A 25,373-nucleotide genomic window follows, 5' to 3' on the forward strand; every position below is an offset into this window, starting at 1 on the left:
GCAAAAAGTATTCAAAACCAGGGCCATCTGATCCTCATAGCTCCAGCGTTGCTCAGACAAGTTTGGAGTGTGTACTTGGTAGAGCTGTCTAGCAGTCCTCCCATCCCTCTCAAGTCAGATCCATCATTATTAAATAAAGATAGACATCTAAATCATCCGAACCTTCCCTCCCTCAACTTGACAGCCTGGATGTTGAGTGCTTTCTAATCATCCATTTTCCTTACCCAAAGATGTTGATATATGTTTGTCAGGAAACCATCCACTAAAAGAGCCTATAGATGTGGTTCTCCACATGCTGTCAACCAATTTCCTTAGACCTGGTCGCATGCAAACCTGAAGAATTACTGAAATATTTGCTTTCTTCCTCTCATCTTAGTACTTCATCGGTTAGAGTACATCTTTGTGCCCTAGCAGCTTATTATTCTCAAATCAGAGGTAAATAATCTCCATTCAAGTGTTTAATATCCAAATTCATGAAAGGCTTATGGCATACTAATCCTCCAGTAGTGAAATCTCCTGTACTATGGGATCTAAAAATGGTCCTGGCACAACTGATGAAGCTGCTATTTGAACCATTGGAGTTTGCTTCTCTCAGGTTTCTCATGTGGAAAGTAATATTCCTGGTAGCAGTCATGTCAGCCAGAAGAGTCAGGGAGCTTCAGGCTTTAGTTTATTTACTTGCCTTATATGTAATTCTCCCAAAATAAGGTGGTGCTCTGCACCCACCCAAAGTTTCAACCAAAAGTAGCATCAGTTTTCCATATTAAGCTATCGTGCTACCTATGTTCTTCCTGGGACCACGCACACCTGAAGGTGAAAAGGCCCTTCATTCCTTGGACTCTAAAAAGGCATTGGCTTACTACAAGAGAAGACCTGAACGACGACATCAGGCTTTACAGCTATTTGTGTCTTACAGTGCTAGCAGACTAAGCATAGCAGTGACCAAATATACATTAACCAACTTAACAGATTGTAGCATATTGCTATCTGCTAGCAGGCCTACAAATTAGACACAGTCTCATCAAGTTAGAGCCATGGCTGCATTAGTGGCTTTTCTGTGAGCTGTACTTTGAAGACATTTGCAAAGCTTACACCTTGGTTGACTGTTCACACCTTCATGTCCCATTACTATCTGGACAGTCTCTCAAAGACTGGCAGTAAATTTGGAAAAGCAGATTGGCATAGTCTGCTCAGCCAGTAGTCTGTTGTCCATGGTGGGGGCTGGGTTGCTTATTCTATAAACGCTCTGCTGCAGTTCTCAGAATTGGAACTTCCCACATGTCCTGGTTAATTCAGCCCTGCTTGTTGACGGAGAGAGCAAGTTTGCTTACTGTAAACTGTATTTTCCATAGACAGGATGAATTAGCCATGTTAAACGCCTGTCCACTTCCTTGGAGAGTTGACTACTTAGCTAGACTTCTCTAAAATCAACTAAGGGGGCTCACAAGGCAGCGCCTGCATGGGAATTCCTGTGTAGGGTCAACAGAGCAAAAGCTCACTGAGCTTGGAGTGAAGAATCCATTGGATAACATCACCGCACATGTCATGTCTAATTCATCCTGCTGTTTACAGTGATCAAACTGGCTTTATATTCAGGTATTGTAGGTATTTCTCTGTCCCCAGAAGACTTGTAATCTGTTTGCACCTGAGGCAATGGAGGGGAAATTGACTTGGGGTCACAAGAAACAGTGGGATTTGAACCCTGGCTTCCTGACTCTCAGCCTGCTACTCTAACCACTAGGCTACTCCTAGTAGTGTGCAAAAATTGAGGGCCAGATTTTATAAATTAGCGCGATCGCGTACTTTTGTTCGCGCACCAGGCGCGAACAAGAGTACGCGGGATTTTAATAGATACGTGCGTATCCATTAAAATCCGGGGTCGGCGCGCGCAAGGCTGCCCAAAATCGGCAGCCTGCGTGTGCCGAGCTGCGCAGCCTGCCTCCATGCGCCAAGCCGCGCAGCCTGCCTCCTTTCCCTCCGAGGCCGCTCCGAAATCGGCCTCAGAAGGAACTTTCCTTCTGAGGCCCCCCCCACACCTTCCATTCCCCTACCTAACCCACCCCCCCCCCTAACTTTGCGCGTGCCGGCCGGCTGCCCTGCTCTGAGTTCCGGTCCCGGGGGCTGGCATAAAGGTATACCACACTCAAGGGTGGAATGAAGAAATATAAATTCTGCTTTCTGTGATTCCTTATGATACTAAGTAGGAGGAACCAAAGAGCAGATTCAGGTTTTTAGCAGCCCCTTAAATATTGCAACAGGTGGCTGGGTGCGCATTAGGAAAATGAGCACTCAATACTGAGCGCCCATTTTCTGCGTGCGCATATTGCATTGGTCCCCATCATGCTGCTGCTATGCAGCTAGCCAACTGCTGCAATCTGTTTTCCCAGTTTAAGCAAAATGGGGGAAACTTAGCTTTTTGAGTCAGACCAGGCCTAGTTTACGAAAAAAAAATTTACTTCTCCCAGAAGACAAATGTAGCAAATCCTTGCTTATAGGCCCCATTCAGAGGAGTAGTCTGGTCTTTTATAGGAACCAGAATCATTGTGGCTTCCTTTATTTCAGAAAGAGGGCAAAAGTAGTAAGTCTGTTTCAGGCAAGGTGCCCTTTAAAGTTTCTGACTCCTTGGATCAAGTGCAAAGGCAGGGACTGAGACATAAGTAATAGTATTTTTCTCAGATATCTGCTGGTTGGGTATGCTGATAATTAGGTTGCCCGTCCTCAATTTAATTCCACCTACCTTAAATCTTCTCCTTCATAGCCTCGTTGTCTTAACTAATAGCCATTGTTTTTTTTCAGGGTTTTTGTATCTGTCTTAACTAGACTGTAAGCTCCAAACAGTAGGTAATATCCATGATATGTCTCTGTGCATCACAGTATACATCTGGCATGTGATATACATATCATAATATGATTAACTGCAAGTGGCTTCTGTAATAAGAAAAGGTTATGATTTGTTTGCTAAAAATGTTTTCAGTTAAATTCTACCAAAAAGATACAACAAAGGAACATTTGTATAGTACAGTATTCATCATCTGGTAAACTTTTCATCCAGTTCTAATTACGTCTAATGAAGTGTCCAAGGATATATTCGAGTTAGTTTGTGGTTTCCAAGGAGTATGGAAATATAAGCAGAATATGATGGTAGATAGGCCTTTTGGTCTATCTACTGTCTATCGAACTGTGAAGGACTTCAAAGGGGCGTGGGATAAACACTGTGGATCCATAAAGTCAAGAGGCTGCCAATGAAGAGTGGGTGACTCGCCAGAATGATGGCTACTGCCTGGAGACAATACCCTTATTAAATAAACATACACATGCTTACTGTGACTCCAACATCGCTCTAAGCTTCAACAGCAAGAGGAAATGTGGTAAAAAGGATTCACACTCACAAAGAGGGGAGTAGCTGGCTTGTTACGGCGGTTACTACTACCCCAAATCAAATAAGCCTGATACTTCACTTTCAATGTATATACAGCATAGTTCTCTGCTTCAGTGGCAGGGGAGAAGAAAAACTGATACTTCACACATCCAGCAGAGCTCTCTGCTTCAACGGCAGGGGAGAAGAAATGAGGGTTCGCACTCACAAAGCGGGGAGTAGCTGGCTTGTTACTGCGGTTACTACCCCAAACCAAATGTGCCTGATACTTCACTTTCGATGCATATCCAGCATGGCTCTCTGCTTCAACATCATGGGAGAAGAAAAACAACCAATAAGGGCTGTATAACATAGTCTGGGTAAAACAAATAAGCATGGGTGTAGCTTGCTTATTGCGGCGGCTACTACCCCTAACTAATCAAGCTAGATATTTCACTTGGATGCAGCTCCATCACTGCTCTCTACATTAAAGGTGGGGGTGGAAGGGAAATAGAACCAAGAGCTAAGAGAAACAGATAAATATGAGAGAAAAAAATGTGTGAAGCTTGCTGGGCAGACTGGATGGGCCATTTGGTCTTCTTCTGCCGTCATTTCTATGTTTCTATGGTCCTATCTAGCCTGACCAATTTCATTCTTGCTGCAATGCCCAACCCCAGTTGATCTCTGGCTTTCCCCTCACTTCTCATATTTGCTATCCCATGCTTTCTTGAATTCTGTTAGTTTTTGTCTCCAGTAGCTCCATTAGGGGGCCATTTTATGCATCCACCACTCTTTCTGCGATGAAATATTTCCTGATGTTGCTCCCAAGACTACCTTAAATCTCATACTGTAACCTCTTCTTCTAGAGCATTCTTTTCTTTAAAAAAAAGTTTTTCTGAATGTTTCTATCTGCTCCACCCACTTTCCTCCATGTTTCCTCTCTTCTGTGATATCCATATTTAGGCCCTGAAGTCTTGTCTCATGTGGCTTTTGGCATAGACCACAAATCATTGTGATGGTCTTTCTCTGGACTGCCTTCACCCTCTCCCTTTTTGCAGTTATGTCCTCTAGAACCAGACACAATATTAAGATCTCACCAGTGTTTTTCACAGACATAGCTCCTTTTTTTCTACTAATTATTCTCATCCACTACACACCCTAGCATCCTTCTGTCTCTGACCACCACTTTATTGCAGTGATTCACCAACCTGTAGTTTGACACACTTGCCCCAAGCTCTGCTTCCTGGTAAGAGAATATCCATATCTCACCCTCCATGAATTCCTCTCTGCACCCCAAATGAATACTATACTTTTTTTTTTAGCTTTAAATTTTAATTGCCAAGCAATCAATCACATGTTTAGCTTCCTTAAATCACATCTTTCTGTTTCTTTCCTTAAGGGTGTCCACTGTTGCAGATCTTGGTGCCATTTGCTAAAATAACTTTTTCCTTCTAATACCTCTACAACATCATTCACAAAGATATTGGACAGAGACATTCCTACTAATCACTCTTCTTTTCTCTGAGAAATTTCCATTTACCAGCATCCTTTGTCATTCGACACCTTGGTGCATACCTCCAGCCTGTGTGTTTTACTTATGAAAGTCCTGTATGGAACAGTATCAACTTTTGTTCAAATCCAAGTATAGCATGCCCCTAATTTAATTTTATTTCAACCAATGAACTTGATCATATTTAACTGACTCAGTCTCTTTTGATAAAAACCGTGTTTCCTCAGATCCTGCAATACATTAGATTCTTCACTGATTTATATTCCAACTTTCAGGTACTTCAAAGCAGATTACATTCAGGTGCTGTAAGTATTTCCTGATCCACCAAGGTCTTACAATCTAACAGGCCGATACAGTAAGGACGTCTCTCTGACCTGACGCTCCACACTAACGCAGGGGTAAGGGTAGGCGGTAAATTAGCAGGTTAAACACGCGGAAAAACTGCAGGTTAAAAAGGCGATAATTGGGGCGCACGTTACTGTATGGGAGGGAATAGCTAATCCGATCGTTTACATCTAATATACATGCCGCGGGCGGAAAGGGTTACCCGTTGATTTAAAGAAGCGGTAAGGATGGGTTAAAAGGGATAGTGAATCGCGGGTTGGACTAATGCGGCCAAATTGTGAGTAGAAAGCGGGTTAGAAGCAGGGTAACTGCGGCCACACTTTACTGTATAGGCCTGTTAGTTTGTACTTGAGGCAGCATAAGGTGAAGTGACTTGAATATTTATTTGTATGTTGAGATATACTGTTATGCTATATTCCACATTGAAAAAAATGTTGGAAATATGGCAGAATTTAAGAATTTTTAAATAAACAAGGAGTGGCGAGTCATTTACTTACGGCTGCGGTGAGGCTAACTGGCTTGTGGCTTTCCACCTTATCCTTATTAACCAGTTTTATGAACCTTTCCTTCTCTGTTTCCACAAAACCATACTCCTCTCATAAGATCAATTTAACTTCACTGAGCTCCTTTAATATCTTAAGATGTATTCTCTCTAGCCCCATAGCTGTGTTCCCTTTCAGCAGTGCTTGCTGATACAAACACTACTTTGTACGTGGTGTGGCATCTACCCCACTACTGTACATACTCCTTTCAACTCTATTGGCCGTCTCCAATTTCTTCTTCAGTGGTAATTGAACAATATATGTTTGCACCGGTTCTGAAGCCTTCTGTTGAAGCTATTGATGTGATATCCTGTCTTTACACTTATTTCCTAAATTATCATCCATTTATTATGTTGCACTTGTGCACTCCCCTAGTTTCTTGAATTCCTTCTTTGCTAGACTGGTTTTGTTTCTAGCTAGGACATTGGTTCCAGATTGACCTCTGACAGCTTCACATTCCCTTCATTCGACTTCTATTATAATAAGAATATGGTAGTATTCTTGTTTGCCGAGGATCCCAGTAGACAATTTACTTAATTGCCTTCCATGACCCCAAATCAGTGACTCTTTTTGCAAGCTTTTGACACTACCCTTCAGTTCTTCCTTTTAGTGAATATCATTCTTCAGCTCTGTCACCATTTCAGGTGTATCTTCTATTAATTTATTCCAGTGGTATTCACTCCCAGCCCTTAAGGGCTGCCAACAGGTTGGGTTTTCAGGATATGCCTGAGAAATATGCATACAATGGAGGCAGTGTGCCTGCAAATCTCTCATGCATATTCATTAGGAATGTCCTGATAACTTGATCTGCTAGCGGCCCTTGAGGGCTGGGAGTGAATGCCACTGATTTATTCAGTTTATGGATAGAAACTAACTAAAATACTTATTTACAATTAATAAACATTTTATCAAAATATAATTCCCATTATAAATGCATACAACAAAATAAACATAAGTAAAAATTATTTTTTTATAAAGGCATTACAGTACCTAGAAATACAGTAAACTCCAACATGTCAGGTCCCTTCCATAACCACCCATCCACCTACTGATTCCAGAACTTATAACTAAATGCCATACAAAATAAGCAGGCCTTGAGTTATTTATGAAATTTTAAATTCAAATTCATATAATCTCTAATTTTTAATGTTGTGAATGCATTTGTGTATTTCTGGGGAAATAGACCTATGAATTAGATATTACCCTACAAAAACCCATCTACTCCTAGTTGTTTGGACTCTTTGAGGATGGTGATAGGTTTCCTCCACTCGGCAAATGAAAGGGATGTGACTTTATTTCTGGCCACTTTCTTCTCAAGTTGACTTCCCTTTCTCCTTCATGCAGATAAGGAAACCGTAAAGTCTCCAGACTTACATACTGTATAACTCTTATGGTATGTACCTGTTACTTCTCTATAGATATTTCCCCATTTTCAGGGTAACTATTCCTTATATTCTTCCAGAACTGGGAACAGGGATCACTTAACATATTAAAGCTGCAGTAAATTAAGCCTCTGTCTTTTAAGTTTATATAAGAGAGAGTGGGGTGAATGGATGTAGGGCAGAATTGTTCTAAGACAAATCTACTCATCTAAAGACATCTTAAGTACTGTGCAAAATTTAAAATAAGCTACACACAACCTTTTAATCAGAAACTTAGAGAAATGTTAAACAAGCAATCAGAAAGGAAGTAGTATTTTCTTGGGCTTGCAAACTGTTTTAACCTAAGTTGTATCCCCAGTGAGCATAAAGGAAGGAGGTTCTTTCTAGTTCTAGACCTAAAAAGACAAACCAGTCCATGGTTAGTCCTTCAGGATGAAATGTTGTACTTCTGCTGTTCCTACGATCAGACCTGATTAACTGTGCCCTAATCTTGCAGGATGCATATCTTCACCTTCTGATTGAGGAATGTCATCAAATATCTTTTTGGAGATTAGATTGGTAATGGCACTTTTTAAAGTGCTTTTTGGGTTTGCATCTGCCCAAAGATTATTCATGACAATCCTTGTAGCTATCTGAAGGAAGGAGTCTATAATTCTTTACTTGGATGATTTCCTTGTAAGGGTATTCCCTTTATTGATTTAATAAAATGTATAATATCTCTTTCCAGAGTTAGGGTACAGTTGCTTTTGTCAAACTATTGTAAGTTCATCACTATGCTGAGTCATGGATGGGTCATCAGTTGGAAGAGGTTCTTTGTCTTGTCCAGAATCTGTCACCTGGTGGGTGCAATGTTGTACACAAAGGATTGATGAGCTTGCCAGACACAAGCTAACTCTGGGGGAAAGGAGTGACTGAATTGGTAACTGCATCAGTGTCTGTGAGCCAGTGCTTCCAGTCTTCTAAGATTGATGGTGTCTGTGATACAAGAAAGTTTTAACGCAGATTGAATCAAAATTAGCCACTACCACATTTGGTCATTTTGGTATCCAGAGAAGTGAAGAGATCCTGCATGTGGTGGTGGAAAGAGAGACTGGATAGTGGGAAACCGTGGAAGATGAGATTGAATATTCACCTTGACACATGCAAGCTTTCAGGGTGGGGAGCATTTTGTATTCGGCTGAGGAATAGTTGTCCATAAAACAAATATACATCAATATATTAGAAATAAGAATCTTGGAATTCCCTACTAGCCGTTTATCAGCAGATAGGAGTTGAGGATCTAGTACTGTTTTGTAATGCCTTTACACATAAATGAGCAGGATGGTGTAGAGTCATAAGACCTAAAAAAGAGAAATCTGTTTGGTTTATCTGCTGTAGATGTTGCAAGCAGAATACGTTTTTAAGAGAGATAGCTGAGCAGATAGTATCAACCAAGAGAATGATAGTTGGGGTGAAAAAAAAACTTTTTTAGTTAGCATATCTGAAGTCTGGGGAATCCAGTTATGGATTTGGCTTTAAAAAAAAAATTCAGGCATTCATGTGCTGAGGCCATGGATGTTCTTGCTCAGAAATGGTGTTACTTGAGGTACAGTAGAAGATTCTGGACTATTTAAACACAGAAGGAGCTGTTTTTCAGGCTTGTTTGTGTACGTAATTACCTTCTCAGATCTGATCTAAAGGCGAGTTAGATACAGTAGGTTTTTCCTTACCTCCGGAGGACTCACAATCTGTATCTAAGTATTTCTTCACAAAAAGCTTGGTGAATGCGTGGAACAGTTTCTCAGTGGAGGTAGTAAAGTCAGAAAAGGAATTCTAAAATGCCTGGGACAAGCAGAGAGGATTGCACAACAGGAAAAAAAATTGTGCAGGCAGACGGGATCTGGTACTCTTTGCCGTTATGTTCTGTTTCTGTATTCTCAAGATATATAAACCTGTAGTTGCATTTTGTCATGTTTTGGGTGATTTTTACTTTAAAAGCAGTAAAATCAGGGGGGGAGGAAAGCATAGGCCTTGTGAAAAGATATGAGTATTGCCCTAGAGCCCAAGTTACAGATTAGAGATTTTGTTGTGACCTAAATATATCCTTGGTGGGGAAAACATTTTTTTTTGTTCTTTAAATATTAACAGCCATGTATTTCCTTAAATACAAAATATTTTAGTAACCCAATGTTCATGTGGCTGTTCATTCTTTATTGCCCGATTCACAAGTGTGGAGTGTAGCTGTCCTTGGATAAGCTATAGCTAGGGCACCAACTCTTCTATAATTCCATGCCATGGGAAGGGCTGCAAAATGCTGCCACCGCCTCTATGGGAGATATATAAATGAGTGAGAAAAGGGATCTTCCAGAGGGGAAGGTGTGAGTGGCTTCAGCCTCCTCCCTCTCTAAGCCCCTTTTCCTTTCCTCTTGCTCACCTCACCTCATCCCATCCAGCTCCTCTCCCCTAGAGTGAATGAGAGAGATGCAGGGAGGCAATAGTGGGGGTGGGGGGGGGGGGTAGGGAGTGAGGGGATTGGAGGGGATCAGATGTGCTATGGAGTGTGAGTGAGGGAATTGGGAGGGAAAGAGACTGGGGAGATCAAGAAGCTGGGGTGTGTGCAGAGAGAAGATCAGAGAGGGTATGTGGGATGTGAGTGAGGGTATTGAAAGGGAGTGTGTGAGTGAGAGGGAAGAAAGATGTTGGGACCGAAGGGGTTGTGAATGGATTATCCCCCTTCTCCAGATCCCAAATCTTTCTCCTCCCTGTCCCTGATCCCTCTTCCCTCCTCCTTACCAAAGAAAACCCAAATAAATCTTACCTCTACAGACAAGCCCCGCTCTCCTGCGGTGACACCCATTGGGGCCCTCCCCCAGTTGAGAATTCCCAAGGTGATTTCCGCGATCCCTTGGAGGTAAGCCTCGGTCTGGCAGACGACTCTCGGTGGGGACCTAGCCCCCGACATCGGGTGAGGCTGAGGCAGCAGGTGCAACTTCGAGTGCGGTGGTGAAGGTATTTTCCCTCTCCTCCCGCAGCCGGAGACCGGGAAGCGCCGAGACAAGGTAAGGTAGAAATCTATTTAAAAGTCTCCGGTCTCCGAAGCTCGAGGAGTCGCACAGGTCGCCAGCCGGGACCAGTGCCACTGGGTTGATCTGCCCTAGCAGGGCTAGACCCCGGTTAGATCCGAGGGTCCTCCCATGTGGAGACCCTCCGAGGTGGTCACCATATTGTCCACATGGTCGCTGTCACCATTTTGCTGTTAGCCGCCTTGTCCGCCATCCCGATCCGTGCACACAAAGGCGAGCCGTGCGCACGCCCAAGTACCATGTGCATCAGCGATGCACATAGCCACGCGCTTACTGTGCCGGGCGCATAACTGTATGTTACGCGCACAAGCCATGGTACCACCGGAAAAGAAACTCAAGGCTCAGGGCCTTTGCCCAGCATGCCACATTAGAGCTGCCCAGCATGAGGAGGCCACAGCCCTGTGTATGCAGTGCGAGGCCCTAGGGGATCCAGCCCATGGCCCTCCCCAGCTGGTACCGGGTTCCAGCCTCTAACAGTACGCTGGACCTAGCATCTCCCAGTGGGACCCTCCCTTAAACGGGGCTCCCCAGGGACACGGCGCCTCTGAATTTAGACCCAGCATCTATCTCCTGGGTGGAATTCTTCAAAGGTCTGCATACCTTCGTCCACATGCAACCGGAGCCCCCGATAATACGGCCACTAGCTCCACCAGAGGACCTCAACATCCCGGGACCTTCTATGCCCAGGGATGTAATTCCACCATCCAGAAGCCCCACTTTTGGGGACACGGACGACTCAGATGAGGATTCAGAACCCCTGGAGGAAGGGGAACTCCCTGTGGGGACGGAGCCCCACCGAACCATGAGATGCTTCTTCACCAAGGATGAGCTTCCAGACCTGGTCACACACAGCTTTGAAGGAGCTTGCTATCCCGGGCACAAGTGCCTCGGGGGAACCTAAGACGAATCCTCTTCTAGAGGGACTCCGACAGACCTCCCGTCATTTCCCACTATTACAAGCTGTCCAGCAGCTAATTGACCTGGAATGGGATGCCTCTGAGACTACGTTCAAAGGTGGGCGTGCTCTGGCAGCCATGTATCTTCTGGACCCAGCTGCCAAAGATCTCCTGGCATGTCCGAAAGTGGATGCCATGGTCTACGCGATTTCGAAGCGCACTACTATCCCAGTGGAGGGAGGAGCAGCACTCAAGGATGCTCAAGACAGGCATCTATAATCCATCCTCAAACGTCTCTGCTATGTCTCTACAGATCGCGGCCCGCTTATCACAGACCAGGAACAACACTCCTGGGAAAGCCCTGGAACTAGCAGTATCATTCCTCACGGATGCTGCTTCTGACCTGGTGCGCACCGCAGCTAGAGGAGTGTCATCAGCCGTGGCAGCCAGAAGACAACTCTGGCTCCAAAGCTAGTCGGCCATCGCATCTTCCAAAACGAGACTCACAAGGATGGCCTTCAAGGGAACCCTACTGTTCAGAAGCGAACTAGAGAAACTAGCCAACAAATGGGGCGAATCCCCACTGCTGCGGCTACCGAAGGACAGGAATAAGAGAAACCAGCGACCCTTCCCCCAAACTTCCAGGGGCAGAGGATCACAGCACTTCAACCCATACAGAAGCACATATCAAGCAACCCGCCCCACAGGCGGGAACCAGTCCTTTCGGAACAAGCACAACAAAAGGGGAGCCAGCTCAGGCCCAGGCCCCAGCCGCATCCCACAATGAAATTCAGCCGACCCGTCCAAAGGAAGAAGCCATAGGGGGCAGGCTTGCCCTATTCTATCAAAGATGGGTCGAGATAACTTTGGACAAGTGGGTCCTAGCCATCATTCGAGAGGGATGTTACCTGGATTTCCACCACGTCCCTCCGGACAAGTTTGTGGAATCCCCCTGCCACGACCCTACCAAGAGGATGGCAGTGGAAGCTACACTGACCAGATTGCTAGCCTTAGAGGCTATAACACCAGTACCCGCACAACAAATAAATACTGGGCATTATTCCATCTATTTTATCATTCCCAAGAAAGAAGGAACGTTCAGGCCCATCCTGGACCTCAAGTCGGTCAACCGCCACCTGAAGATTCCTCTTCCGCATGGAAAACCCTACACTCGGTAATAAGGGCAATACAACCGGGAGAGTTCCTTACATCCCTGGACCTCTCGGAAGCCTACCTACACATTCCAATCCATCAAGAGCCATCAGCGTTTTATACGCTTCACGATCCTGGACCATCACTAGCAGTTCCGGGCACTACCATTCAGGTTAGCCACAGCAACCTGGACGTTCACCAAGATCATGGTGGTAGTGGCAGCAACACTAAGGAAGGAAGGAATCCTCATACACCCTTATCTAGACGATTGGCTGATCAGGGTGAAATCCCCAGAGGAAAGCCACCAGGAAACCAACAAAGTCAAAACTCTACTGGAGAGCCTCAGGTGGGTGGTCAACAAAAACAAGAACTGTCTGCAGCCCTCCCAATCTCTAGAATACTTGGGAGTCCGGTTTGACACCAAACAAGGCAAGGTCACCTTGACACCGACAAGGAGATCGAAATTGATGACTCAGTTGCGAACCCTGTTGAGCGAGCTTCGCCCCACAGCATGGGACTACCTACAGTTCCTCGGCCTCATGGCATCCACACTGGAAGTAGTGCCATGGGCAAGAGCCCACATGAGACCCCTACAATGCTCACTACTATCACGATGGAATCCACTGTCCCAGAACTACACCGCACGCTTCCAGCTCCTGGATAAAGTTCGGACTCAACTACGATGGTGGCTACAAGAAGGCCATCTGAGCCAGGGAGTGAGACTATCCTCACCATCCTGGATCCTGCTCACTATGGACGCCAGCCTACGAGAATGGGGGAGCACACTGCCAGGAGCTAACCGCCCAGGGACAATGGAACAAAGAAGAGTCGGGGTGGAACATCAATCGCCTGCCTACAGTTCGGTCACAGACTCCGAGACAAGTCAGTCAGAGTAATGTCAGACAACACCACATCAGTGGCCTACACCAACCGTCAGGGAGGAACCAGAAGCCAACAGGTGTTTCTGGAAATAGACCACCTAATGTCATGGGCGGAAGCGAACCTTCAAGAGATCTTAGCTGTCCACATCGCGGGGAAAGACAACGTTGCTGCGGATTACTTCAGCATAGAAAGTCTAAACCCAGGAGAATGGAGGCTGTTGACCACAGCATTCCAATTGATAGTAAACCATTGGGGAACACCAAACATGGACCTCCTGGCAAACCGGTCAAACACCCAAGTGCCCAGCTTCTTCAGCCGCAGGTGGGAACCCCAGTCCCAGGGAATCGATACCCTGGTACAGACCTGGCCACAGGAGACTGTTATACACCTTCCCGCCATGGCCCCTATTGGGCGCAATCATCACAAGATAGAACACCACAGGGGACCAGTACTTCTAGTGGTCCCGGACTGTCCAAGAAGACCCGTGGTACGCAGACATGCGAAGGCTGCTGGCAGGGAGCCCCCTCTCGCTACCTCCACACAGAGACCTGCTCCAACCAGGACCAATCCTCCACGAGGATCCAGCTCGATTCTCTCTTATGGTCTGGCCATTGAGAGGACTCGCCTGAGGAAGTGCAGATACTCGGGGGCAGTTATTGACACCCTGGTCCGAGCACGCAAGTTCTCCACATCCCTTACATAAGGATTTGGAGAGTATTCAAAACTTGGTGTGAAGACTGCGACATTGTTCCACGCTCAGTCAAAATTCCTGCGATTTTGGAATTCCTGCAGAACGGTCTACAGAAGGGATTGTGTCTCAACTCCATCAAGGTACAGGCGGCCGCGTTGACATGCTACGGAACCAAGAGTGAGAGCGGCAGCATAGCCTCTCACCCGGATGTCTCCCACTTTCTGAAAGGAGTCAAGCTGATCCGACCACCCTTAAAGTGGCCGGTGCCTCTTTGGAACCTCAATCTGGTCCTAGATTTCTTAGCAGGAGCTTCCTTCAGACCTCTTCGCGGCCTGTCTCTCAGACTATTAACATTGAAGACAACCTTCCTGGTGGCAGTCTGTTCAGCCCGTTGTATCTCCGAGCTACAAGCACTGTCCTGCCGGGAGCAGGTCCTCAGACTCACCAGAATCTCTTTACAAACCTCACCCAGTACGGTAATAAAAACACGGCTTTTCAGCTTAATTCACAATACATTAAACTGGCAGATCTCATCTGCTTCCTAACAAGTTTCTTGTGCAACAGAGTTCCTCATCTTTCCTTCTCGGGGAGGAGGGACAGAGAGAATGCAATTCAGAAGTAATCCAGATAGTTACTGAAAGTTTGGCCTTCAGTGTTTTCTTGTTCAGGCTGTTTCTTCTATCTGTTTTATGGCTTTAATTCTGTTAACCCTATCTCTTTTAGGATTATATGTTACCACAGTAACCTCAGTAGCTTTAAAACTGATTACTTTTATTAAACTATATTTCCTCCTTTTATCCTTCCAACTCTTTAATGGTCCTTTTGCCAGCTTTCCAACATGCACACATGCAGAAACCTCACCCTTGAAAGGGTCTCCATGCAAACATCTCTGAACCTTTGCCTACTATGGCTCAGTGGGAGTGCTGCGTGCTGCCCTATGGGAAATGGTTTGATTTTCAAATCAGCTTCTGCTGCTGAGGCCACAAATGCTGCAGAGTAAATGTTCACAATCCCAAGAGAGATGGAGATACAGCCATCAATAGAGAGTGATATCTCACCTGAATAAGGGTGCATAGATACTATGTTCATGAAGGAGTTGCATTCTGTGGCCCTTGGCTGAGGATTGTTACTGTTGTGGCTTGGTTAAATGGGGAGAGGAAGGGCAGGATAGGTGGACACTCAGTATAGAGAGACAGACTTGTGATGGGGAAGCTGTCAGGCTAAAAATAGTCAGCTTCTAGCAGCAAATGCTTGCTGTTCTAGCTCCTGCCTAGTCTTGAGTGTGTTATTTATTTATTTATAGAATTTTTTTTATATACCAATATCCATTTGCATATCGTATCGGTTTACATATAACTTGGAACTTTTAGGCATAGCCTTTACATGGAACAGTAACAATAACTGTATGAGACGAGGAACAGTAAATATAACTATATGCTAAATACTCTGTATCATATAGTTCCTTGTATCATGCTAAAAACAAGGAACTATATGATACAAAGTACAGAGACTCTTGGTAAGGCAAAGCAAAGTTACAGGATCATTGGCAAAGTGATAAAAAGATTAAGATCTGCGATAACATATTGCTTACATGAAGTTCAGGAGGGAATGGATCCAGTGGGAACTAACTGAAAATAATACAAACATAATTCTGTGAATAAGTTGCACAGGTATCAGGGGTTCATCAAAGGGTGGGAGGAGTTATACGGTAAAAATGTAGTGGTCAATAATACAAAGTTAATCAGGGATGGTACATGTTATACCTAAATCTGCTAGCAATGACACAGTACGGAGTCTTCTAGAAGCAGAAATATCCTGGATTCTCTGCAGGGATACATTTAATTAACTTAGTAACCCACACAGGAGGGGTGTGATTCTGGACCTAATGCCTAGCAATGAGAGACTTTTTCTTTTCTTTTTTTTTTTTTTTTTTTATATGTCATTGGGATGGTCATCTGGTATTCAGTGATCACTGAATGGTGTGGTTTGGTATTAGAGCACATGCAATGATGGGTCATTTTAAGGTGAAGGTCCTAGACTTCAGGAAAACTAACTTTATTAAAATAGGAGAGTGCCTTACGGAGTCATTTGCTGTATGAGAAAATCTACAGTTGTGCTCATAAGTTTACATACCCCTGGAGAATTTTGTAAGATGTGTAGCGTTGTAAGAAAACAAGTGATCAGACAAAACATGTTGCATAATAGTTTAATTTGAAATATTAAAAGCATCACAGAATAGCATAATCATTAAACAAAACATATCAATAAAGAAAATAATATGGTCTTGTTCAAAGGTTTGCACACCCTTGAATGTTTGGGCTGATAATATACACTCAAGTTGACACACACAGGTTGAGATGGCAGTGAAGGGTAGGTACCCACATCTGTGCCTTGTTTGATTGTAATTAGTGTCTGTATAAATAGTCAGAGTTTCTTAGCTCTTGAGAAACCCTTGTGCATTTCATCCAGGGCTGCACTGATGTTAGTAGTTACTGAAGCATGGGGAAAGAAAGAACTGTCAAAGGATTTGCAAGCCAAAGTAGTTCAATTTTATAAATCAGGAAAAGGATATAAAAAGATATCCTAAAATTTGAAAATGCCAAGAAGTGGAATATTATAAGTTCTGTTAATAGCAAGCCATGGTCAAGTAGACCAAAAGAAATTTGAGACAACTGCCAGGAAAATTTGTCGGGATTTAAAGAAACTCATAAGCAAATTCTGCTGAAATACAGGCATCTCTGAAACAGTGGCATGGGTGTTTCAGCATGTACAATAAGAAACTTGAACAAAAATGGGCTGCATGGTAGAGCTGTCAGAAAACCACAAAAAAGCCCACTTACAATACGCCAATCAGCTCCTAGAGAAGCCTCAAAACGTCTGGAACAAAATAATTTAGAATGATACCAAAATTTAATTTTATGGTCATAACCATAAATGCTATGTTTGGAGAGGAGGAGTCGAGGCCTATGAAAAGAAGCATACCATCTCTACCTTGAAACATGGAGATGGATCTCGGCTGTTGTGGGGTGTGAGCTACAGCGGCACAGGAATTTAGTCAAAATTGAAGGCAGGATGAATACAGCATCTTATTAGGAAATATTAGAGGAGAATATACACTCATCATCCAGGAAGCTGTGCATGGGGCGCACTTGGACTTTTCAGCATGATAATGATCCAAAGCATAAGGCCAAGTTGACCTTTCAGTGTTTGCAGCAGAAGAATTCTGGAGTGGCCATCAGTCTCCTAACCTCAACATCATTGAGCCACTTTGGGGAGAACTCAAACATGCAGTCCATGCTAGACAAAGAATTTACAGGATCTGGAGGCCTTTTCCCAAGAGGAGTGGGCAGCTTTTACCACATGAGAAAATAAAGGACCTCATTCGTAACCATCACATAAGATTGCAAGCCGTCATTGCTGCATAAGGGGGCAATACACAATATTAAGAACTAAGGTTATGCAAACTTTTGAACAGGACCATTTTATTTCCTTTATTGCTTTGGTTTGTTTAATGATTGTGATGCATAATAATTTTTAATCTGAAGCACATTAAAAATAAGACGTGTTTTGTCTAATCATTCATGTTTTCTTAAAATGCTACATCTTATAAATTCTGCCAGGGGTATGTAAACATGAGTACACCTGCAGAAGAAATCAGAGCAATGGGCAAAACTAAAAGGAGAGATTGTAAGGGCAACAAATCTTTTTGTTAAAAGTAAAGCAAGAGAAGAAAGAGGCCACTATGGTTTTTCTAAAGTAGGAGCTGAGATAAGGTATGGCTAAAAGGTCAGCATTCATAAACTACAAGAGATCACAGAAAGAGGAAGACAGTAACAGTACCTGGAAAAGCTAAGAGAAACTGGAAAAGTAGTCAGGAGAGCAAAGATAGAAATAGAAGAGAAAAAAAGCAAATATAGTAAAACTTGGTGGAGGGGCAAGACGTGGGGGGGGGGTGTTTTGTTTTTTTTTTTGTGGTATGTTTGTGGTAGGAGGAAGTGCAAAAGAGGCATTGTGAGACTTGGAAGTAAAGTGGAGGTATATGTAGAGGCTAATGAGTAAAAAATGGAATTGTTTAACAAATATTTGTGGTTCACCAGGGAAGGACCAGGAGTAGGTCCACAGAAAGTGGACACAATTTGGCTTGGAAGTGAGGTAAACATCAAACAATTCTCAAGACTAGGTACTTAAGGTGCTAGCTAAACTAAAAGATAATGGGTTCAGATGGACTACATGAGAGGATTTTAAAGGAGCTTAGAGAAGATCCTCTTCATAAAAGGGAAGTAAGGAGGAGGGTGGAACTTCAGGCTTGTTAGTCTGATCTTTATAGTAAGTAAATTAATGGAATCGCTGCTAACAGGTTGGTGCAGTTTCTGGAATCCAAGGGATTGCAAGACTGAGGCAGCATGGTTTTATCACAAGGAAGTCTTGTAAGACAAATCTGATCAATACCTTTGGATAATCAGAGTTGTAAACATTAGATCAGGGCTTCCCAAAATTTTGCCCAGTGCGACCTCATTTTAGCACTTAACAATTCACATGATCCTCGAGGATGACCAAAGTAGCAGGTGTACAGTCTCCTTCCAAAATTTCACCTCATGCTCTCCTCACTCCAGCTAATCAAATTTTCCAGAGGACCCTCCTCTCTTAACTATTACTCCTCTCATCTCCCCAGCACCTCCAGCCCATTTCACATCTTCCCAGCTGATCCTGTCTCCCCAAAGATCACCTTATAACTCCAAATGATCCTCTGTCAAGCCCCTCCCATTCATCCTACTCCCCCATTCCCTCCTTTCTCAGCCCCATCCCCTCTCTTTCCTCTCAGCATCATCTCTTCCCTTCCATCCCATCTTTCACATTCTTCCCCAGCTGATTCCCCCCCCCCACCTCACCTCTGCTAATGCTGCTAGCACCAGAAAAGTGTTTCCATTTGAGGCACTTGTGACCCCCCAACTGAAGATTTTATGACCCCCATTTAGGGTCCCAACCCACAATTTGGGGAGCCCTGTATTAGATGTACTTGGATTTCAGTAATGCCTTAAAACGATTCCACATTAGTGGCTTAAAAATAGCATGCTCTTCCTATGGGCCCTAAATGACCAGGTTAGAAACTGATTGGGTGGGAAGTGACAAAAGGTAGTTGTCAATGGAGCTCACTCTGAGGAGAGGGCCATTACTTATGGTATACTGCAGGGATTGGTCCTTGGACAGAGTCTCTTCAACATTTTTGTGATATTGGCAAAGGTTTGTCTTTTGTTGGTGATACCAAAACCTGCAATAAGATAGATACCTTGGAAGATGTGGAAGGCATGAGGGATCTAGCAAAGCTTGAGGAATGGTGTAGAATCTGGTAGCTAAAATTTAATGCTAAAAATATGGAGTCATGCATTTGGGCTGCAAAACCCCCAAGGCAGCATTACATATAGGGGGTGAAATTCTTCTATACACGAAACAAAAGTGGGGACTGGAGGTGATCGTATCTGATCTCAAGATGGCCAAATAGGTGGATTAGGTAACAACCAAAGCCAGACAGATGCTTTGGAGTCTTCAGCCTAGTGTGCAACAGCAGCCAAAAAGGCAAACATTTTTGGAATTATTTGAAAAGGAATAGAGATCAAAACTGAAAATATTATATTGTCTTTTTTATTGATCCATGCTGCGACCATGCCATGAGTGTTGTGTGTACAGTCCTGGTCTCCCCATCTCAAAAAGGATTGTGGACATAGAAAAGATTCAGAGAAGGGCAAAGAAAAGAGGCTGAATAGATTAGGGCTCTTTATCTAGGAAAAGAGATGAGTGAGAAGGGTATGATTGAAATTTGTAAAATCATGAGTGGGTGAAATGGGTAAAAAGGGAAGAGTTATTTACCCTTTCAAACACTAGAATTAGGAGACACTCCATTAAACTAGCAACCATAGATTTAAAACAAATGTAAGAGTGTTTTTTTGCTCGGTGCGCAATCAAACTACAGAATCTGTTGCCGGAGGACACAATCAAAACAACTAAAATGTGTTCAAAAGGGGTTTGGATGAATTTGTGAAGGAAAAGTCTATTAGCAGTTATTAGCAAGAGTAGACTTGAGAAAGCCAGCTCTTATCCCTGGGAGTGAGATACAAGAAATAGATCTACTACTGTGGATCTGATGGTTACTTGTGACCCCGACTGGCCACTTTTGTAAATAGAATTCTAGCCTCGATGACCCTTGGCCTGACTCATTATGGCACTTCTTATGTTCTTATGACTTTGTGGTCTCCTACTAGCCCAGCAGGTCTCTGTTCTTCCCCCCTCCTCTCCCCCAGGCTTTGGAGATGGTGGCCTAGGCTGAATGCAGCTGGCTTCTCTTTCACCTGGGCTTGAAACCGCCAGCAGCCTGGGCGGGATGTGGTGGACTTTTCCTCCACCTGATATGAAACTGCTGACAGCCCGGACGAAATGCAACAAAGACTTCTGGTCTTCCCCCTTCACACAGCTCTGTCATCCTGGCCAGAGTCCAGTGGGAAGTAGCAATTCTCCTTATTTTCTGGGCCTTGCAGTAACTGATTCCATCTTCCCCTTCTGGGTCCAGAAAATACTAGAAGAAAAAAAGATTAGTGGCTCTGTGGAGGACAGAGGACACTGTCATTTCCTGGCTTAGCAGAGGAAGACTGAATCAGTTACCATCATGACTCATTTGAAAAACTACACTGAATGAATCTCTCCATTTTCTTTAGCTCTACAGAACTATGTGGTAGGGAACATCTTTTGGGATTTGTGCTGTTTGTTGTATCTGTGTTCACTCTACAGCTCCTCATTACTTCTCTCATCTTCCCCCACACCCTTCCTCACAAGATTTGCTCATCAGGAAAGATGCTTTTATCTGTACTCTTTCTGCACCTTCTGAGACTGCTTTCTACTTCGCTTTACCAACAGGCCTGAACCTTTCTTCCTACATAGGTGCTGTTTTTACCATATTCAAATCCTTCCTAAAAACCCACTTTTTGAGGCTGCTCTAAAAACTAATATATTTAACCTCTTCCCCAGTCAAATCCAGTCTGCCCAATGTAATGCACAATAAAACCTTGGCTCTCCCTGTTGGTACTTTTTTAATTTTAACTATTTTCTGAGATTATTTTCTAAAACCCTTTTGTCCCATTCTCTCTTCACTAGACTGTAAACTCCTATGAAACACTCATATGTTTGTACAGTGCTGCATGTATCTTGTAATACTATATAAATGGTTAATAGTAGTAATATCTTATTCATTTATTTGTGACTTCACTACCCTTTGAGAAGAGTTCAAGGCAGTAAACAATAGCAGCCAACAATATTTAGAAAAAATACAAAACTCAGTAACAATGCATACAATAAAATTACAATAAACCATAAAAGTAGTTGGGCAATAGGAATAAAATTAAAGAACTATAAAGCAGTAAAATAGAAAAGGAATCAACCTTAAAATCAACTTTTGAAAAACATTTTTGAAACGTCAAGTTTTTAATATGTGCCTGAATTTTAAATAACTCTGTAGCAAAAAAAAATGACAGGAGTCAGGTGGCATTAACTCTCTCTCCACACCATGTCCTGCCTAATCCAATGTTAGCTATTAATGCTCTCTTCACATCATGTCCTACCTAATCCAATGCCTTCTCTTCGTTCTGTATATATTTTACCCATCTTCTGTAAATCACTTAATGCATCTAACGAAGTGGACTCTTTCCTCGAAAGCTCATGCTTCAATAGACTAGTTAGTCTATAAGGTGCCACCCAACTCCTGTCATTTATTTCTTGAAAATGTTTGACAGTTGAAATCACTAGCTGAAAGCTTTTGGAGAATTTTTAAAGCCTTCTGCTTTTAGAAAAGTGAATTATCTTCATTTTCAAATGCTGTAGGGAAATCTCATGTTTACCACTGAATTATCAAATATGAATCATAATATCCAAGAAACTGTCCGGCCCCAAGCACTGTCACAGCAAGAGAGACTTTTACCCAGGTGAACTTTAAAACTGCACTCTCTCAGTGGAAAATGAACTTTTGTCCTGTTACACCGAAGGATACCTTATCAGATTTGCATGTTCCTTGGTCAGGAGGAGCAAAGCAGAGACAATGACTTAAGCTCTCTTAAGGGAAAGAAGAGCACCGTATGTATAGTTCCTACTCATGTAAAATTCTGATGTAGTCTAGTTTGCTACTGCCGGAGTATAATAGTTTCTTCCACTGTGCGATTTATTTTTTATTTTATTTATTTATTGGTTTTTGTATTCAGTCATTCAATGTAGCCATCACAGCAGTTAACAAAGCATGAGACATGCAAATTCTAGTACAAAATAAAACAGTGCATAGTAAAAATAAAATAACATTCATAATAAAAATGTTACAATTAAACACTAAAAGAAAAAAATAAATATTAAGAACATATAAAAAGAATAAAATCTTAGGATGTTAGTGCAGGGTAGGTAGGGTGTGAGGATTATTACGAATCTTGGTATGCCTTAGTGAAAAGCTAGGTGTTTAGCTCCTCCTTAAATATTTTTAGACTCAAGTGTAGTAGTAATTCGGTGGGAAGTAGTGTGTTCCTTAACTTTGGACTGGCAAGTGAAATTGCATGTTCGCGAAGTTGTGCAGAACGTACTGATGGAAATGTTAATAGGCCTTTGGCTTATCGTAAGTTTTGTTGGGGAGCATGAAGTTTGATTGCTGCATTTAACCAGTCTGTTCTTCATATATAATGTAATGATGATAGAATTGGGGTAATGTGTTCGTACTTTTTGTTGCCTTTTAAAATTCTGGCAGCTGAGTTTTGAAGAATTTGTAGAGGCCAAATGGTGGAAAGCGGTAGACCAAGTAAGAGCAAATTACAATAGTCAAGATTAGAGAAAAATGAGAAGTTGTAATGCAGTTCGGAAGTCATCTGGGATTAGAAATGGCTTTAGTCGTCTTAATGTTCCAAATGTCTTTAACCAAGGAGGTACATGTAAAGAAATGATTACTTCCAGGACTCCTTTTAATTGCTGCAGGTCCCTCTGGAGGCAGGGATCCTGTGGGGGAGATATCAAAGAATGAGATGGGTTTTATGCATGCGTTAGGTTATGTTGATCTTGCAAAAACATACCTGCAGCACATTTGGAGGTGGGTATCCGTATGGACAGCTTTCTCTGTAGATAACTGGTTATGGGGCTATATGACAATTGCAGGGTGGTGCATTCTGGTTTTACATTTACCATTCTAACATTTCTCAGCTTCTTCCAGCCCTGGGTGCTTTCCTCATGAATGGCATTTTGAGTAACCAGTTCTTTCAGGAGCATCAGTTGCAGGGAGATGGATGACATTTCTCTTCCCTCCTGCTCTTCTGCCTATGGCATATCTTCTGATCAAAGAGCTTATGAACCACTTGGGCATTTGAATTTCTCCTGTTGTGTGCTGGGGTTTTTTTCTCTTCCTGGATGTCGTTCTAATGCTATTGACAGCAGTATAAATTTGATTCCATATTTTCTGGCTGTTAGCATTTACAGTGATCAGAGTGCTCTCTGTAGAGCTATGGAAAATGACATTTTTTCCACAACGACCTCCACTTCCCTGACATGAAAGTTGATCTTGCCAGGCCTTTCTCTCCTTTCTGAATTGGTGAATTGATTGTCAGACTTTTTGTTCCTCATTGTCTCCCCTATTCCTAGAGACTATAAGGGTCTGTTTACTAAGGCTTTTCTCCCATTCTGTGCCTATGGGGAAAAATGCTTAGTAAATGAGGCCCTTAGTTTGCTGTGGTCCTGGTTACTGCACATACTCATTCTTGAGAAGTTAAGGTCCTCACAGCTTATTCAGTCTCTTGGAAATATTTTTGGTTTGCAGAACAGATTTCTTTTGCCCTAGAAGTTCTAGTTACCATACTAAGATTTCTTCTCCTAAAACTGAAGACTTTGGTACTGCTGTACAATATGGCGTTTATGGTGTTGGGGTTTCCTCCCATTGATTTCCTACAAGGCCAGGATGAGTCTGCAAATGAGAAAATATTGAAAAGCATAGGCGGGTGTAGTTTGGCTTCTTGCCTTTGGTTTGCACTAATGTCAGACTAGGTGTGCTCAGTGCGGTTTCCTCACTATTTTCTGTAGTGGATTGATATCACCCAAGCGACGTTGCATGTTAGAGAAGGGACAGAGCATGCATATGACCAAGCATGAGGTTGAGTTGTAGATTTTGTTGGAGGTCATCCAGTTTCAGATCGCTGTATGCATTTAGGGAAAAATGAGGACTCACTAAGTATATTTAATATTCCATAGTCTGTTGATCTAAAACCAGAAAATAAAATTAACATATATTTTAAGATAACCTATTTGCTTTACTCTTTATTTTTTATGTATGTTACGCTGTAACCCGCCCTGAACTTGGGAGGGGCAGGATATAAATACCTTTAAATAAATAAATTATGCTATTTTGAAGGGTGGTGATTTCATTTTATGTCCATTAGTAGGTTTAAGAACAAAAAGTAGTACTTGCAGCTTTGTCAAGAAAATATGGAAATTGAATTTGCTTTGGCACAAACCCATTCATACTTTTAAGATTCCCACTGAAGGCTGAAATGTCCTCCCTGTGCATCATCAGTCGAAATTTGGGGGTGTAGGGGGAAGATGGGGATGAGCAGCGACCTACTGTCATTGCCAGGAGCCATGAGATCTGAGGTAGAATGGAGTTAAGTGGCTGGGGAGGTATTGGAGGTTTTGGAGGCGTTAGGACGGTAGTTGAAGCACCAGATGTTTGGTGTGGTGAGGAATGGCTGATATCTACATTCTTGATTTTCTCAGAAGATATATCATTGTGAGTTTCTGACTTAGCTGATTATGAAAGATAATTTCACAAATATATTGCATGAACAAAATTTTTCTGAAAAAGCTTCTCTTTATTGCAATGAAGCAACTACAGTGCTTTCTAAATAGTTTTACCAGCCAAACATATACAAAATGCAGAACATCGCAATGTGTTCCCCTTTGAGGGCATGCAAATAACTGAAATCCATCTGCTATAATTGCTCAGAAAAACAGCACAATTGTGAGCAAAATAATTCCTTGCTCTTTACTTTCTGATATTGTTTAACCATTATGGTGCTAAAGCAGCTGTATACATCCCCCTGAACCTTAAGTCTATTAATACTATATAATTTACTAATGAAGTATAATTTTTTTCTTTGTGGTGATAAATCTTCCCTGGCATTAAATAAAATATATACAAGATCTTTAGGACATCTAGATCCAAGCAAATAACATGATATAACTTAGAACAGTAGCTTGACTTACTCTGGACTTCAGCTTTCTTATTTGTTCATATTTATTCATCATCCATGTTTAGCACTTGTAAAGTGTAATATCTGAGGATGATTTAAGATTTTAGACTCATTGTAGATTGTTTATATACGGGCCGATTCAGTAAAGTCCATGCGAGAGCGGATAAACGCCCGCTCTCCCGGTGCACGCAATACAGTATGTAAATTAGGTGGTGCGGTAGAAACGGGCAAAAGGAGGCGCTAGGGACACTAGCACTTCCCTAGCACCTCCTTTTAGCCCGGAGCAGCGGCTGTCAGCGGGTTTGAC

The 25,373-nt window shown here is 42.7% G+C and overlaps 1 protein-coding gene across 4 annotated transcripts in view; it reads left to right on the forward strand.

The window, feature by feature from the left end:
- PTBP3 (polypyrimidine tract binding protein 3) overlaps positions 1–25,373 on the forward strand; it is a 389,014-nt gene that overhangs the window by 299,445 nt on the left and 64,196 nt on the right. The gene's annotated exons all lie outside the window — the stretch shown is intronic.

Source organism: Rhinatrema bivittatum, chromosome 1 (genome assembly GCF_901001135.1).
Source record: "Rhinatrema bivittatum chromosome 1, aRhiBiv1.1, whole genome shotgun sequence".
Lineage (NCBI taxonomy): Eukaryota > Metazoa > Chordata > Amphibia > Gymnophiona > Rhinatrematidae > Rhinatrema > Rhinatrema bivittatum.